Genomic DNA, 17,613 nt, shown 5'->3' with positions numbered 1-17,613 from the left:
ACAATGCAAAAGTAGCGGCTCCAACACCATCCTCCTGTGGCAGATGTTTCCATTCACCTCATAATTCATTTTGATACTACCATCAGCAGTGACATCACTGATGAAGATAAGTGAGTAAGTACCTGTGGCGGCCATACATGCCCAGGCCATAACAATTCCACCATCACGTTTCATAGATGAGATGGTATGCTTTGGATCTTGGGCAGATCATGTATGCTCCCACCCTTTTCCCATCACTGTGATACAGGTTAATCTTGGTCCTCCTCCTGTGGACATCACTGGTAACAGGTAAACAACCAGAATAGGCTCCCTTTATTCCCACTCTTGTTTCCTGCCTAGCAGCCAATGCTCTACCCATGCTAGTTGATGATGCTCTGAAGATTAAAATAACCCTTGCAAAACCATTGGACAATTTTTGGTGGATAGTAAACCTATATTAAGTATTTAATAAAATCTGTCATTCCATAAAACGATGGATATGCTAATCTGCTCCATAACATTGGAACATTGTCATAACACAGTGCGCTCTAGAGCTTCAATTTCTTCAGACAGTCAGCTTCCACTTTGCAACAAAAAAAATGGAAACGAGGATAAATTCTTGTTTTCTTTAATTGGACTTTCTAATCTTGAATTTTAGAGCAATTCAGTTCTTACTTCTTATCCTAATTTGTTTCCACCCTACCAAATCATAACTTACTCACTTTTAATAATACTTCAAGCTATTTGTTTGCTTTATATTGTGAGATTCTAAATTTGGGAAAGTATCTGCAATATTTTTCAATTTTGCAATCAGCTTTCCCGACAATTATTAACAAGTAAATGTTGATTAACATTAATGCGCGTCTCCTCGGCTACTACTCATGAAGATCACTCAACAAAATCTTGTCCAGCACTTTTGTGCATTGATCAGCACAACCTTGCCTCTGTTTAGAAATTTAAGGATTTTACAGAAGAAAAGCTCATTAAATTTGAGATATGCAAAAGCCAAGATATCAAAAGTTTGAATGCTGCTGCAAACATTACAGTGGTGCCCTTGCCTCTTCCTGTTTAAAAGGACTGTCTAATTGCTCTGGGCCACTGTTATGAGGGTTTACAGGATACGTACAAGTCAAGCCTGGAGATAATAGTGGACCAAAAAGACCCAAAACAATTTGAAGTAGAGTGTTGATGGGGGTGGTTGAGGATTGTTAACTGATCTCAATTTCCAAAATCTGTTTGGTAAATGGAGCCAAAAAAAAAATGACTTCCTTCCTATTTTATCACCTTCCCTGAATCAATATAGAAACTCAACTTTAGCCTCAGTCCAAGATCCAATTCCTTAAGTGACTTCCTGATCTCTCATGTAAGTACATTCTTGGAAACCCAACAAGGATATAAGGATTGCACTCTGCTGTCTTCACCATTATTTCTGACATGTTGAATTCTTCAGGAAGTTTCTCTAATATTCAAAACATTCTTCACCTGAAATAAATGATTACTATTTGTAATTCATGACATAATTAGTGTAATGTAATTAAATAATGATATTACAACAACCTTGCACTCAAATGTTAGCAAAACCAAGGAGCTAATTGTGGAGTTCAAGAAGGGGAAATTAAGAGGACACAAACCAGTCCTCATTGAGAGCTTAGCAGTGGGAAGGGTTAAGAACTTTAAAATGCTGAATATCAACATCTCTGAAGATCTATCCTGGGGCCATCATGTCGATGCAATCACCAAGGCGGCTCGCCAACAGCTGACTTCATGTGGAGTTTGAGGAGCTTCAGTATGTCACCAAAGACTTGCAAAGCTTTTTGACTGGCTGCTTCACTGTCTGGTAATGGAGATGCCAATGCACAGGACAAGAAAAGTACTAGAGAGTTGTGAACTTAGCCAGCATTTCATGGGCACCAATTTCTACTCCATCAAGGGCATCTACAAGAGGAAGTGTCCTCAAGGACCCTCATCACCTAGGCCATGCCCTATCAGGCCTGCTACCATCACGAAGGAAGTATCGGAGCCTGAAGACAAACATGCAGCATCACAAAGAGAGCTGTTCTTCTGCCATCAGATTTATAAATGGGCAATGAATCGTAGACACTACCTCACTTTCTCTTATTTTTGCAATTTTTAAAATTAATTTTATAGAAATATTTGCACTATAATACTATCACAAAGCAACAAATTTTGTGATATGTTCATGACAATAAAATTCTGACTACGTAGTGAGAAAAGACAACATAAAATTAGATAAAGGCTCCATTAATGTCATGTAATACTACATTTAGAATGTAACATACATGAAATTCTAAGACAGAGTCACCACTTTGTCCAGTGCCGCCTCACAGAATCTTACAGTAAGAACTAACCAGTCCTTAGCCTGCTTAGCTTCCAAGATCAGGCATATTCAGGCTATTAGGTCTTGTTGCATGATTGATTTAGGTTAAACTTTTAATTGCCTCTCAATTCAGGCTTAATTGTCATTTCTTTTCACTGGTGTGAATCAATGCAGCACTTAAAGATTAACAAAACCAATGTGTGAATTTATCAGACCTTATATATTAGGCAGAAAATATTTATAAATGCACAACATATCCTATAGGATTTATCTCATAAGCAAATTGGTACTATATCAGATTATGTGACATTTAATTGTTAGGTGCACTGCTAAGATTTAAAAGCAACTCATTGGTAAATTGGTCACTGTGTAGGGAGATCAGAAGTAGATTTGTGAATATCCTGGGGCTTAATTGTTTGGAACTAATCAACATGCAGCTGCAGGAAGAGGCCCAGACAGAGATTAAAAATACACTTTGGGGCTTTGTCCTAAGCCAGTTGAATCAATCAATTAATCCAATTTAAGATCCAAGCTTACCAGCAACATCTTCTATACATTCTATCCATGAGAGAGGAGGTGTGGTTCGGTGCAGGGAGATAGTTCACTTTGATGCAGACATACCAAGTAAGAGTCAGCTATTCGTTTGGTCAATGGAGACATGGACTGAAATTTAAAAAAAACATTTTTAGTTTTTATGTAGTTAGTAGGAAAGAAGTACAGAAGAAACCAGCTAAACCTGACTTCTTCACGAGGAAGTGGGCCCATGAACCCCTCCGCACCCCCACAACCCCAATGATCCCATCCTGTCCGTACCTGAAGATGATGTGAGTGCTATTTTCAGGAGAATGAATCTGAGGAAAGCATCCGGCCCAAATGGAATACCTGGCTTGAGTATGAAAGGTCTGTGCTGACCAATGTACCAAGATATTCATGGATATCTTCAATATCTTACACCAGCAGGGTGTGGCACCCACCTGTTTCTTTTTGTTTTGAATTTTTTTTAAAGCAACACATATATAACAAAAAAAATCATACAACACATTATTACAAAGTTATTGATTAAATAACTTATATATTGATTTATATAAAAAAAGAAAAATGCAAAATTACCCCATCTAAATGCAAACTACACCCCCAATCCTTCTACCCCCACTAAAAAAAACAACAAAAAAAGAAACGAAATTGCTAAAATACATAACAAATATGAATATATATTGAATTGGAGTGCCTTAGGAAATGCTCAAAGATCCCAAAAAACATTTTACAAGAAAACATTATTTATTATGGGAAGACTTCTCTGTTCTGAAGATTTCAAAGGAATTATTTATAAATTCAAATCCAATGTTTGAGCATATGGGCTCCAATTCTGTAAAAATATAGAATATTTGCCTCTCAAATTATATATATTTTTTTCTAATGGAATACAACATTGAATCTCTGCCATCTTCCTAGTGTTAATGAAACACCTGATTTCCAAGTGACAGCAGTACATTTCCTTCCTATCATCAGAGCTAATTTAAGAAATTTCAACTAAAAATCTGATTAACATAATTTAGGAGTTATATTTTCAAAATTCCCCATCAAAAATAACTCAGGATTCAATGGAAAAACAACAGCTGTAACCTGTTACCCACCTGTTTCAAACAGGCATCAATCATTCTGGTGCCCAAGAAGGGTGTAACCTGCCTGAACGACTCAACCAGTAGCACTTACATCAACAGTGATGAAGTGGTTTGAAAGGCGGGTGATGAAGCAGATCAACTCCTGTCTGAGCGGTGACATGGATCCATTCCAGTTCATCAATCGTAGAAACAGGGCTACGCCGAATGCCATCTCACTGGCTCTACACAAAGCCCTGGGACACCTGGACAGCAAAGATCCATACATCAGGACGCTCTTTATCGACTACAGTTAGCATTTAACACCATCATCCCCTCAAAACTAATAGCAAACTCCAAGACCTGGGAGTTAACATCCCACCATGTAATTGGATCATGGATTTCATCATCTCCAGAGCATCACAGGGCTATGTTCTTAGCCCCCTGCTCTACTCACTTTATACCTATGACTGTAGATCAGTATGACAATAAGACCATCTACAAATTTGCTGACGATGCCATGGTAGTGGGCTGTATAAAAGAAGGGGATGAGTCAGCATAAATCATGGAGTTGGAAAACTTGGCTGAATGGTGCACCGCAACAACCTTGCACTCAATGTCACCAAAACTAAGAAGCTGATTGTTGACTTCAGGAAAGGAAACCCAGAGATATACAATCCAGTGATCATTGGTGGATCAGAGGTGGAGAGGGTGAGCAAATTTAGGTTCATCTGAGTTATATCTCGGAAGATCTTTCCTGGACCCAACACACCAATGACTTTGTGAAGAAAGCATGTCAGCACCTCTACTTCTTCAGGGTTTTGTGGAGGATTGGAATAACATCAGAAACCCTGGCAAATTTCTATAGAGGTGTGGTAGTAAGTGTGCTGACCAGTTGCATCACGGAAAGAGGTAATAAATGCCAGAAGACTTGCACCACCTGGTTCAGGAACAGCTGCTACCACACAACCATCAAACTCCTCAACAACAAACTCAGAGGCTCATTTAAGGACTCTTGAGCACTTTATTGATTTTCTTTTGTTCTCTGTTTATTGCACAGTTTGTTTACATTCATTATCTGTTTACAGTTTTTATGTTTGTTTACATGTTTTACGCTGTGTACAGTTTAGTTTTTGCACTACCAATTGGTGGTAATTCCGCCATGCCCACAGGAAAAAAGAATCTCAGGGTTGTATGTGACAAATTATAGGAAGGATATCAATAAGGTAGAGAGGATGCAGAGAAGATTTACTAAAATGTTGCCTGGATTGCAGTATCTAGAATACAAAGTAAGATTGAGTAGTCTGCGTCTTTATTCATTAGAGCGTAGAAGGTTGAGGGGGAATTTGATAGAGGTATTTAAGATTATGAGGGGAATAGACAGAGTAGATGTGAATAGGCTCTTCCTCTTGAGGGTAGGTGAGATTGGAATGAGGGGACATAAGTTAAGGGTTAGGGGGAAAAGTTTAGAAGTAACATGAGAGGAAGCTTCTTCACTCAGAGAGTGGTGTCTGAGTGGAATGACCTTCTGGAAGAGGTGGATGCAGCAGGGTCAGTTTTGTCATTTAAGAGAAGGTTGGATGAATATATGGATGAGAGGGGACAAGGAGCAGGTAGGTGGACTAGAGGAGTTCACTTAGATTGGTACGGACTAGAGGGGCTGAGATGGCCTGTTTCCATACTGTAATCTGTTCTGGTATATAATAAATCTGAAATCTGAAAACTGAGTGGAGACCACAGCCAAAAAAAAGGTTGAGAATGGCTGGCTTAAATTTTCCACTGAACATATGGTAAACCTGACTATGACCCCCAACTCCACATTTCTGTCTACCTTTAACCTTTCATTACTTTTTTAAAAAATCAAGAATTATATGATACTGCCTTAAAGGTAGAGTCTGCCTTAAAGGTAGAAAAGACTCATAGCCTGACAATTTTTTTTGCCTCAAATGGGTGACTTAGATTATCTTCACAGCCACCTTGTCAAGACCCGAGGCTCCCCTCATTCACTTCGGTTTAGCAGATGGAAGTACTGCACACCAGTCGCTTGACATCTGGTTCAGGTGATGTTTGTAATTTCAACTGGATGAATTCCCATTTCCTGAGCTCCTTGTTGTGTCTCCAGTTCTGGTATTCCCTCTCTACTCAAGTCCCTTGTACATGCAATCCCAGTTCTAGGTTCCCATTTACTTCACCCCTTTCTATTTCATTGGGTCCCCAGTTTCTACACTGCCTGACCATCCACTGATTCTGTTTCTCCTGCTTCCTTTCCACTTACCTGTCCCTACACCACCCTCCACACACTGAGGCCTCATTTCATGTTGTGTCACTCACTAAAGGTTGTCATAGCCAAAGGGTGGTAGTGGGGTCGAGCTCCCACTGTTACACAAATGCTCTTTATGTCATGTGTCTCAATCCACTTCTGACAACCAAGTCCAATTCCTGTCCTTCACATGTTTCATAATTCTTATGCCTGGCAGAGCTGTTCTCACTAACAGAAGAAGGGGCAAAAGTGGGCTGCTGGTGCCTTGAAACCAGTTGCTCTTTAACCATGGATGGTAACTCATCTAGGGGAGGGAAAACTCCAATTTTAAACCTCCGCTGCCATGTGGCGACACCTACTCACTGGAAAGGTTTTGGGAGTAAACCTCAAGGAAAAATCCAGAATCGGAGTCCCAAAGATGGCTGACTGCGGTCCCCAGCACCAGCACGGCAACTACTGTGATGTTGCTGGCACCAAACTGTATCAACTTTCATCGTTCCTTTGAATGTCATTAGTATGGAGAAGCAGGGGGGGGGGTGGGGTGGCCCACTGCATGGGCAACTCTGCCCTGGCGAAGCCACTCCAGCTCAGTGTCCGTCAGAGGTGCAGTGCCCTTGGTTGACCATGGCCGACGGAGACCACAAACACTCACTGGAGCTTTGGTTCCTGACTCCTTAACTCACCCAGTTCTGATGGCTGCATTCCCTTGAAAATTACTTGATCCTGTTTTCTGTACAGTATCCCTTATAAACTTACTAATTAACTGAATTCTCACTAATATAATTATCATTAAAGCCAAGCTGGAATATTAATAGAACAACAATTGATAGTCTAGAAAATCAACCAGTCTGGCACCATTGATGAGTTTTACTGTACCATTGTCCATTATTTGATACCTTTATACCAGCTTATTTCAATTAAGCACAATCTATTACCATTTAGATTTTAAAAAAAAACTTTTTGTCAACATGGATAAATTCACATTTTTGCACATTATGGTCTCTTTGCCCACTTATTTAATACTTACTCAGGTCATATAAGGAACCCATTGAACCCATTGAATCTGCACTACTTTCAGATAAATCCTTTCAATTTCATTCCCACCACCTTCCGGGAATATCTGATCAAAGTGGAAGAGCATCTGGGATAGTATTGGGAGCACATGGAAGCCCAACTAAAATGTTACAGCAAGCTATCACCTTCTGTTCTACACAACATCTCCTTAAGTATTGAAAAATTAAGTACACAGGGCAATCTTATATGCATATACCATGTAAGATGAATAGCTGTTCTTCAATGTTTGAGAGACTTAAAAAGTGAAAGTACAGAAATTGTATTATATCTTTTACTATAAAGTATTTTCCTTTTTGGATTTATTTTAATAACAAATTAACACCAAAGCAATTCTGCAAATTATTTTTATGTTGAGAGATGTTAAACACACTATTTGATCCACTGGATCCATCCATCAGAGTGAGGAGCCACGGGAGATATTAATAGCCATCATCAACATTCATCGAAGACCTAGCAGTAATCATCAACTAGGAACAGATTTCATTTTCATTACAGTGCCCTCCACAATGTTTGGGACAAAGAAACAAGCATTTTTCCCCCTTTATTTGCCCCTGTGCTCCACAGTTTTAAATTTGTAATCGAACAATTCACATGTGATTAATGTGCACATTCCAGATTTTATTCAAGGTTATTTGTATACATTTTGCATTGACCATTTAGAAATTAAATCAATTTTTAGATATAGTCCCCTCATTTCAGGGCATCAAAATGGAAGATTTGGGATATAGCAATTGTATTTATATTGAAGTGGTCATGTTTCTAATTTTTTTCATATTCATTGGATGCAATGATTGCTTGAAGTTTGTGATTTGCAGACATCACCAGATGCTGAATATCTTCTCTGGTGATGCTCTGCCAGGCCTCCACTACAGCCATCTTCAGCTCCTGCTTATTTTGAGGGCTTGTCCCCATACGTTTTCTCTTCAACACATGGAAGGCATATTCAATTGGATTTACAGTAGTTCAGGTGACTTACTTGGCCAATCAAGAAATTTCCAGTTTTTTGCTTTGAAAAGCTCTTCTGTTCCTTTAGCAGTATGTTTGGGATCATTGTCTTAGGTTGAAGTGCTGTCCAATGAATTTGAAGGCATTTACTCAGACTTAAGCAGATGTTTCCATTCACCTCATAATTCATTTTGATACTACCATCAGCAGTGACATCACTGATGAAGGTAAGTGAGTAAGTACCTGTGGCGGCCATACATGCCCAGGCCATAATTCCACCATCACGTTTCATAGATGAGATGGTATGCTTTGGATCTTGGGCAGTTCATGTATGCCTCCACACTTTACTCTTCCCATCACAGGTTAAACTTGGTCCACAAGACTTTTTTCCAGAATTTTTCAGGCTCTATTAAATACTTGGCAAACTAAATTGGCCATCCTTGTCTCTGTAGCTAACTATGGTTTGCATCTTGCAGTGCAGGCTCTGTATTTCTGTTCATGAGGTCTTCTGTGGACAGTAGTCATTGACACATCCACAACTGCCTCCTGAAGAGTGTTTCTGATCTGTCACACGGGTGTTGGGGATTTTTCTTCATTATAATGAAAATTCTGTCATCTTCCTTAGCCTACCAGTCCCTTCACAACTACTGAGCTCACCAGTACATTCTTCCTGCTTAATAATATTCCAGTTGATTTTAATAATCCTAAAGTTTGGGTGGTCTTACCATTTTATTCTTGTTTTTTAGACTCATAATGGATTCTTTGACTTTTATTGGCAGAACTCTGGTCCTCTTGTTGTAAACTGGAAACTACAGATTCCAAAGGTGATCAAAAGCTTAGAAGCAAGCTTATACCTGTACCAATGAAGTAATTAAACATACCTGAGTAGTCACAAACACCTATGAAGCCAAATGTCGCAAACATCATGGTGCCCTGAAAGGGAGAACTATGTAGAAAAAGTGCTCTAATTTTTATATGGTCAAATCAAAATGCATACCTTGAATAAAATCTGGAATGTGCACTGAATCACATGTAAAATATTTGATTATGAACTTAAAACTGGAGCACATGGGCAAATAAAGGAAAAAATGTATTTCTCTTAAACATTATGGAGGACACAGTACTATGTTATTTGGTGAATTCTTTTAGTTCTAAATACAGGCAAATCCTACTTTACATGATTAATTCATCCTAATTTTTACTGGCATAAGACAAATTCACATAAAGTGATTAACAGAATCAATGGGGATAATTACAATGAATCCCTGTCCTTTCAGATTGTCCTTCAAGACATAAAAATGTGTTTTAAAAACATCTTTTAGCTGCATATAATGCCAAAACTCTTAAGGTTAATAAAAATAATTATGATATTTTTAATTTATTTCATAATGACCTCATAACTGTGTAAGAGCAGGGCAGTTGGATCAGTGTGGGACTAACACGGGGCCGTGGGGAGAGAGCAGGGCAGTTTGGGAACTGTAGGGAGAAAGCCGGGCATACTCCAATGACTTTAATAGAGGCAAATTTTGGAGATTGAGTACAACTTGCAGCTCTTTATTTTGTATGGTAGCATGAATGGCCAGAAATGAAAGTCTATGTATTGATGTTATCCACAAATATTGCTCATATTATAACTCACTGATGCTGAATGCACATCAACCAGGGGACTGTATTACTCCAATATTTTGTTGGCTATTCTCTGATCTTTCACTTCATATTAATCTAAATATGACCTCATATGACCTCAGCTCCCATTCAATCATGATCCCTGAGCTAGATTAGAATTGGAGTTAAATAATATTGGGAAAAAGTTTGGCTTTGAAGCAAGAGAATTTGCAAATTGAAACAAAGGTAAAGAGGTAGGAATTCAATGTTGAAAACATGCACTAAAGCATGCAATATATTCAATGTAGTATTCTGTAAATGAAGAGCAAGTCCTAGTTTAGTGATGGTCAGTTATAAAATGTAATTCTTATTTTCAAATCCCTCTGTGATTCCTCTCTTTTCATTTTTGTTACCCCATCACTTTCTATTTTTCTCCAAGTTTATCCTCTTACACATCACAAATCTCTATCACTCCACTCCTGTCAGCCCTGTCTTCAGTTCCCAGTGTTTTAAGCTCTGTAACTCCCTCAATAAACCTCTGTGCTTCTCCCCTTCCTCAAAAATCTATATTTTAATTATATCATCTTGCGCTTTTGGCCCAATGTTTTAAACAATATTCCTGTGAAGCATTTTGAGAGATTATAGTGTATCAAAAATCGCTGTATTTGTTATTACAATGGTTTAAATATGGAATCGATTCAATTTTTTTGATACCTGAATTCAGCTGTATGAAGACCCACAGGAGACTTCAGATGATGAAATCTGAATCTTAGCACAATCTGCTGGAGGAACTCAGTGGGAGAAAAAGATTGGACAATTGCTCAAGTTAAAAACCTTTCAAGTCCCAACAAAAGATTTCAGATTGAAACAACAACCATTCTTTTCCTTCCACTGATATTGCTTGACCCACTCAGTTCCTCCAGCAGATTATGCTTAGCTTCAGCTCTATGAAAATGATGTTGGGTTCTAGTTTCTGCTCTTAATTCAAATCATCCACTGAGTGAGTAAGAATTTGCCCAGCAGAACATCTGGCCAAATGTAAAGCATGCAATTCAGACTTGATTATAGGGACAGAATTGTAGAGTCTCACCATGATAATTCCATCTGTATTTATACAACAGACAGATTATGCTTAAAAAAAGACAATGGAAAACTACAATTTTTGTAAGATGTTCAGAAAAATATTTGACTGAACTTCTACCACTATCCCCTACATTTTTGTTTTTATTCTTGTACTACCTGTTGATGTGTAGGTGTGACAGTACACAAAATGCTTTTCAATGCTTCTTGGTGCACATTACAATGGACAAATCAATTCAAGTTCTGACCTTTTCCTCTGAAGATGGTGCAAATCCCTCTCCAATTGATGAATCTCTGAATTACACTTCCACCAATGTTGGAAAGAGATTGTCGGACATTACTGTGAGGAATTCTATTTCAGCGATGAAGTGCAGACCATATGGCAGTGGGCTTTCTGGAGGAAGCATTTCATCAATGTACTTATGGTATCCAATATAATACAACTTCGGAGGGGCGACAAAACCTGGTGTTAATGCACATTTTCCTTTAAGACATTTGCATTCAGAAACCTTGTTGATGGGGTGGGGGGGGGGGGGGGGGTGCCTGGCAAGATGGTGTAGAAGACAGACGTGCAATTCCACCTTCCCCCAGCTAGATTTTTAAATACCCAATTTTAAAATTTATAAAAGTAGTTAAAAGTAGTGTTTACAGTTTTTGTAATAGTGGAGGATTGCAATGGCTACTAATGTGAAAAAGTCAAAGGCTCAATTACAGAAGAAATTACCTTATAAAAGTGTTGAAGAATTGAGGCCTACCTATCAAGTTGAAACCATGGAGTCATCAATGGGAGCCCCCAGGACTCAGAGGACTCCTGCATGGCTAAGTATTATGCCGGTGCTGATCTTGCATTCGCAAGATGGTGCCGGCTCGACGACAAGCTCAGCTGGCGCTGGCTTGGGCGCCTGTTAAGTCAGGCGCGCAGGTGGTTGGGCCAAGAGAGGAGCCCTCGAGCCTGTGATGTAGTCTAGTGGTTCGGGAGCGTGCAGTGTAGCATCGGAGGACGCACCTGCGCGATTGATGGTTCTGCTGGAGGTGCGTGGATTTCTGGAAAAGGTGTGGGCTGTGGGGGAACCTGAGCGACGGAGGCCTGACGAGGTCGGTGCGCCGTCATCGGGTGTTCAAACCCATAGCTACACCAGAAAAGGACCAGTTGTGGTTGAAGAAGAAGAGGATTTAACTTTACTGGAATGTACACAAGAAGAAATAGGGGCTGAGACTAGAGAAGGTAGGCCTCAAAGGGAGGTGATGGAATCTGGACTGGATTTTGTGTTTATTGTTTTGGAAGGGATTGCTTACCAAATGGAGAATATGTCGAAACAGATCACTCAAGGATTTTTGGAAGTGAAAACTAAAATGAGTTCTATGTGTGAAGAAATGACAAATATGAAGCAAGATATGACTGTAGTTAAAAGTGATGTTAATAGATGTATAAAATCAGTAGACACTGTACAAGATAATTTCAAAAAAATTGAAGCAGCTTTTTTTGAATGTAAAAATCAAGTGGAACATAATAGAGAAAAAATGGAAAAAGTGGAGGATTCTTTTATGCACTGGGGGATTCAGAAAAAAGAATTACTGAAGAAGATTGATTCGTTGGAAAATCAAAGTTGGAGGAAAAATGTAAAAATAGTGGGTCTTCCAGAAGATATTGAAGGTTCAGACCCGATAAAATGTTTTAAGAATCCCAATGTTGCAAGTCTAGAATCAGGGGTCACAGTTTAAGGATAAAGGGAAAGTCCTTTAGGACTGAGATGAGGAAGAATTTTTTCACTCAGAGGGTGGTGAATTTATGGAATTCTCTGCCACAGGAAGTGATTGAGGCTGGTTCCATAGCCATATTTAAGAGAAAGTTAGATTTAGTACTTGTGACTAGGGGGATAAGGGGGTATGGAGAGAGAGCTGGAACAGGGTATTGAGTGGATGATCAGCCATGATCAAAATGAATGGCAGTGTAGGCTTGAAGAGCCAAATGGCCTACTCCTACACCTATTTTCTATGTTTCTATCCCTGAGGTGTTGGGCAAGAAGTTTTTTCCAGAAGGTCTGGAGTTGGATCGAGCAGATAGAGCATTAAGGAAGAAGCGGTTCCCAGGACAGTCACCACGGGTGGTTTTAATTTATTGTTTGAAATACCAAGATAGAGAAATGATATTACGGTGGGCGGTGGAGATGGCCCGACAACGTCAATCTCCAATGATGACTCAAAATAATAGAGTATTCTTTTATGTGGACTCGAGTCAAGAAATTATTGGACGACATCGGGAATTTAATTTAGCTAAAGAAGTATTGTGGCGGAAGGGTTATAAATTTGCTTTTCGTTATCCTGCGGTGTTGAAAGTTTTTTAAGGAAATTTTCAATCCCAATTTTTTGAAAATGATCACGATGCATTAATTTTTGCTAATTCGTTGCCAGATTTGTGAGGGAATAGTCGGTCTTCATTGTTGTCACCTAAAAGAAGGGCTAATGGAAATGGGAATGGGAAGAATGGAAAGAAAGAGGAACTGACACAAAGTCTTCTTGATTTTGATGACCTGGAAAAATCATTGGGGCTGGAATCACTGGGTTGAATATACTTACTATATTTGATTGTGTTTAATTAAACAATGTATATACGTCTGGTTGGGGGGGGGGGGGCTGGGCTGGTGGGGGGTTGGATGGCACCGAAATCTTTGATAGTCATCTGCCACTAGTGGGCTTTACCACACCCAGATTTTTAGGGTGTTACTACCTTTGGGTGTTTTTTTTTAGGGGTGATTTTTCTTTATTTTTTTCAGTTTGGCGTTTTATAGGGGAAGGTTTACGATTTTAAGGATTTATAAGGGGAACAATATTTTGTAGTGTGTGAATATATTATTAGTTTGTAGGAATGTCTAATTTGAAATTTGCAACCTTTAATGTTCAGGGGTTGAATAATCCAATGAAGTGGAAACGAGTATTGGCCTATATAAAAAAACATGAAAGCTGATATTGGTTTTTTGCAAGAAACACATTTGATTGAAAAAGAACACTTGAAATTGAAGAGAGAGTGGGTTGGGCATGTGTTTTTTTTTCTTATTTTAATTCTAAGGCGAGAGCTGTAGCAATTTTAATTCATAAGTGTTTGCCATTTGAATTAGAATCGTTGGAAGGAAATGCTGGGAGAGTTTTGAGGGTGAACTGTAAAATTTTTGCGGAATCTTGGACTTGGCTTAATGTGTATGCACCTAATATAGATGATGAATGGTTTATTTCAGAAGCTTTTTTGTTGTTAAATCAAGCTAATGAAAATATTTTAGTTGGGGGAGATTTTAATTGTGTTTTGGATCCTTTATTGGATAGATCTCTGAAAAGTATAAGCAAACCAAAGATGGCGATACAAATTGGGGCCTTGATGAAAAATTTAAATCTGGTGGATATTTGGAGAAGACATAAGCCTAAGGAGAAAGATTGCTCTTTTTATTCATCTCGACATGATTCATTTTCCAGAATAGATTTTTTTTGGTATCGACACATTTACAGGGTAGAGTATTACAGGCTGAATGTAAAAGTATAAAAGTAAGGTTATATCAGATCATTCTTTTTTGCTCTTTTCTTGTGTAAGCTCGGAAGTGGTACGTTTGTCTTACAGATAGAGGTTTAATACAATGTTATTGAAAAAACCAGAGTTTGTTACTTTTGTTAAAGAACAGATTACTTTGTTTTTGGCTGAGAATGTTAATTCTGTAGATAATCATTTTGTACTATGGAATGCTTTGAAAGCTTATTTGAGAGGGCAGATTATTAGTTATACTACGAAAGTTAAGAAACAATATAACCATATAACCATTTACGGAGCGAAAACAGGCCATGTTGGCCTTTCGAGACCGCTCCGGTTCACTGATTTTGTGAGCCCTCTTCAGGCAATGGTCCCGGTAGATCACGTCTATTTAACTTGTTTTAAAATTTCAAAGTACGCTACAACAAGTCTAGCTCTGAAACACAAGTAATTAGGTAAGCTCTCTTCAAAACATAAATTAGAACTGTTCTTTAGGTGAGCCTCGTGCCTTGATTTGATAATATTCACTGAGGATGTTCAATTTACAACTCACCTAAATGATGAAATGCTTCAGGTTGCATCAATCTTCGCAATCCATTTTCAGGTCAGGTTCCATTAGTCCAAACTCTACTTGGTTCTGCTGAAACTCACTCAATAAGAATAGTTGTTGCTTTCTTGTAAATATGAACTCAGCATCCATTCTGAGCCAATAAGAACAGTTATTATATGGCAGAAAGTTTAGCGTTGGAGAAACAAATTGCTGAGTTAGAGAAAGATTTTCAGAAAGATGTGACAGAAAATAACAAAGCTGCTTTAGCGAATTTGAAACTACGTTATAATACATTACAAATTTATCAATTTGAGCATTTAATTAATCGATCTAAACAGTGTTATTATGAATTGGGCGAGAGGGCACATAAGGTATTTGCATGGCAATTAAAAATGGAACAGGTATTGTGGACTATTAATGGTGTTAAAAAGGGAAAATAATGACCAGTTTTATTCATTCTATCAAAAATTATATACTTCTGAGGGGAAACAGGACAATAGTTTTATTGAATCTTATTTATCCAATTTAATGTTACCGATAGTAGGGGAGGAAGATGTTGTGGAATTGGAATCTCAGTTTACAGATTTTGAGATTAAGGAAGCTATACAGGAGATGCCAAATGGAAACTCTCCAGGGAATGATGGATTCTCTGTGGAATTTTATAAAATCTTTTATGATGATTTATCTTCTGTATTTGGGGATGTATTACAACAAATAACTGAAGAAGAGGTGTTAACGGAATCTTGTTCTAGTGCCTTAATTACTGTAATTCCAAAAAAAAAGATAGAAACCTGTTGAAAGTGTCTTCATATAGATCTATTTCTTTATTATATGTAGATTATAAAATTATAGCAAAAGTGTGAGCAAATCAGCTTGCTAAGTACTTACCTAAGTTGATACATATTGATCAAACAGGTTTTATTAAGAATAGGATTGCGTCAGACAATATTTTTTGGTTGATAACATTGGTCAATGCATATCAAAAGCAGCCCAACCACCCAATGGTGATTGCACTGGATGCAGAAAAAGCCTTTGATAGGGTTGAATGGGATTTTTTATTTAAGGAGTTAGAGAACTTTAATGGTTGGGTTAAAGCTTTATATACAAACCCAATTTCCAAGGTGTGACAAATAGTCAAGATTCTTTGCCATTTAAATTGACACGTTCGACTCGACAAGGTTGTCCATTGCCACCAGCCTTGTTTGCATTGGCTATTGAACCATTAACTCAGACAATTAAGAAAGAATGATAAGATAAGAGGGATGAGGGTTATGGATGATTAATATAAGATTAATTTATTTGCAGATGATGTGTTGATATATTTGACAGAACCAAAACAGTCATTGTCATAGAAACATAGAAGATAGGAGCAGGAGTAGGTCATTCGACCCTTTGAGCCTGCTCCGCCATTCAACGAGATCATGGCTGATCTTAAAGTTCAGTACCCCGTCCCCGCCTTCTCTCCGTAACCTTTAATACCCTTATACTGAAGAAATATATCTAATTCCCTCTTAAATATATTTAATGAACCTGCCTCTACTGCCCTCTGTGGCAATGAATTCCACAGATTCACCACCCTCTGGGTCAAGAAATTCCTCCTCATCTCGGTCCTAAATGGTTTGCCTATTATCCTCAAACCATGGCCCCGGGTTCTGGATTTTCCCATCATTGGAAACATCCCATCTGCATCCATTCTGTCGAGTCCTGCCAGAATTTTATATGTCTTTATGAGATCCCCTCTCAATCTTCTAAACTCCAGCGAGTACAATCCCAATTTGCGCAATTTTTCCTCTTAAGTCATTCCTGCCATTCCAGGTATCAGCCTGGTGAATCGCCTCTGCACTCCCTCCATTGCAAGAACATCCTTCCTTACATAAGGTGACCAAAACTGCACACAATACTCCAGGTGGGGTCTCACCAAGGCTCTGTACAGCTGCAGTAAGGTATCCTTATTCCTATACTCAAACCCTCTTGATATGAAGGCCAACATACCATTTGCCTTTTTAACCGCCTGCTGTACCTGCATGCTCACCTTCAGTGACTAGTGCACAAGAACCCCTAGGTCTCTCTGCACTTCCCCATCTCCCAATCTATTGCCATTCAAATATTACCAAACCTTACATTTATTGACATTGTAGTGCATTTGCCATGTATCTGCCCAGTCCCCTAATTTATCCAAATCACACTGGAGCTTCCTGATCCCCTCCTCAGTGCACACAACCCCTCCTAGCTTAGTGTCATCTGCAAATTTGGAGATATTACATCCAATTCCCTCATCCAGATCATTAATGTAAATTGTGAACAGCTGGGGTCCCAGTACAGATCCCTGTGGCACCCCACTGGTCACCGCCTGCCACTCAGAAAATGAGCCATTTATCCCAACTCTCTGTCTTCTACCTGCCAGCCAGTTCTCAATCCACATCAATACTTTGCCCCCAACCCCATGAGCCTTGATTTTGGAAGCCAGTCGTTTATGCGGGACCTTATCGAAGGCCTTTTGGAAGTCCAGGTACACCACATCCACTGGCTCTCCCCCATCTATTTTACCTGTCACCATCTCAAAGAATTCCAATAGATTTGTCAAGCACGATTTACCTTTTGTAAATCCATGTTGACTCCGTCCGATCCCTTCTCTGCTAGTCATATGCTCCGCTATTACATCCTTAATAA

At 38.7% G+C, this 17,613-nt stretch overlaps 1 pseudogene; it reads right to left on the bottom strand.

Moving 5' to 3' along the window:
• Nucleotides 1–431: 431 nt before the first annotated feature.
• LOC138760001 (dynein axonemal heavy chain 11-like) overlaps nt 432–17,613 on the bottom strand; it is a 38,919-nt pseudogene continuing 21,737 nt past the window's right edge.

This window comes from Narcine bancroftii, chromosome 1, assembly GCF_036971445.1.
Source record: "Narcine bancroftii isolate sNarBan1 chromosome 1, sNarBan1.hap1, whole genome shotgun sequence".
In the NCBI taxonomy this organism is placed as follows: Eukaryota; Metazoa; Chordata; class Chondrichthyes; order Torpediniformes; family Narcinidae; genus Narcine; species Narcine bancroftii.
The sequence above is the reverse complement of the archived record's forward strand: the minus strand, read 5'-3'. Positions and strand labels throughout refer to the sequence as shown.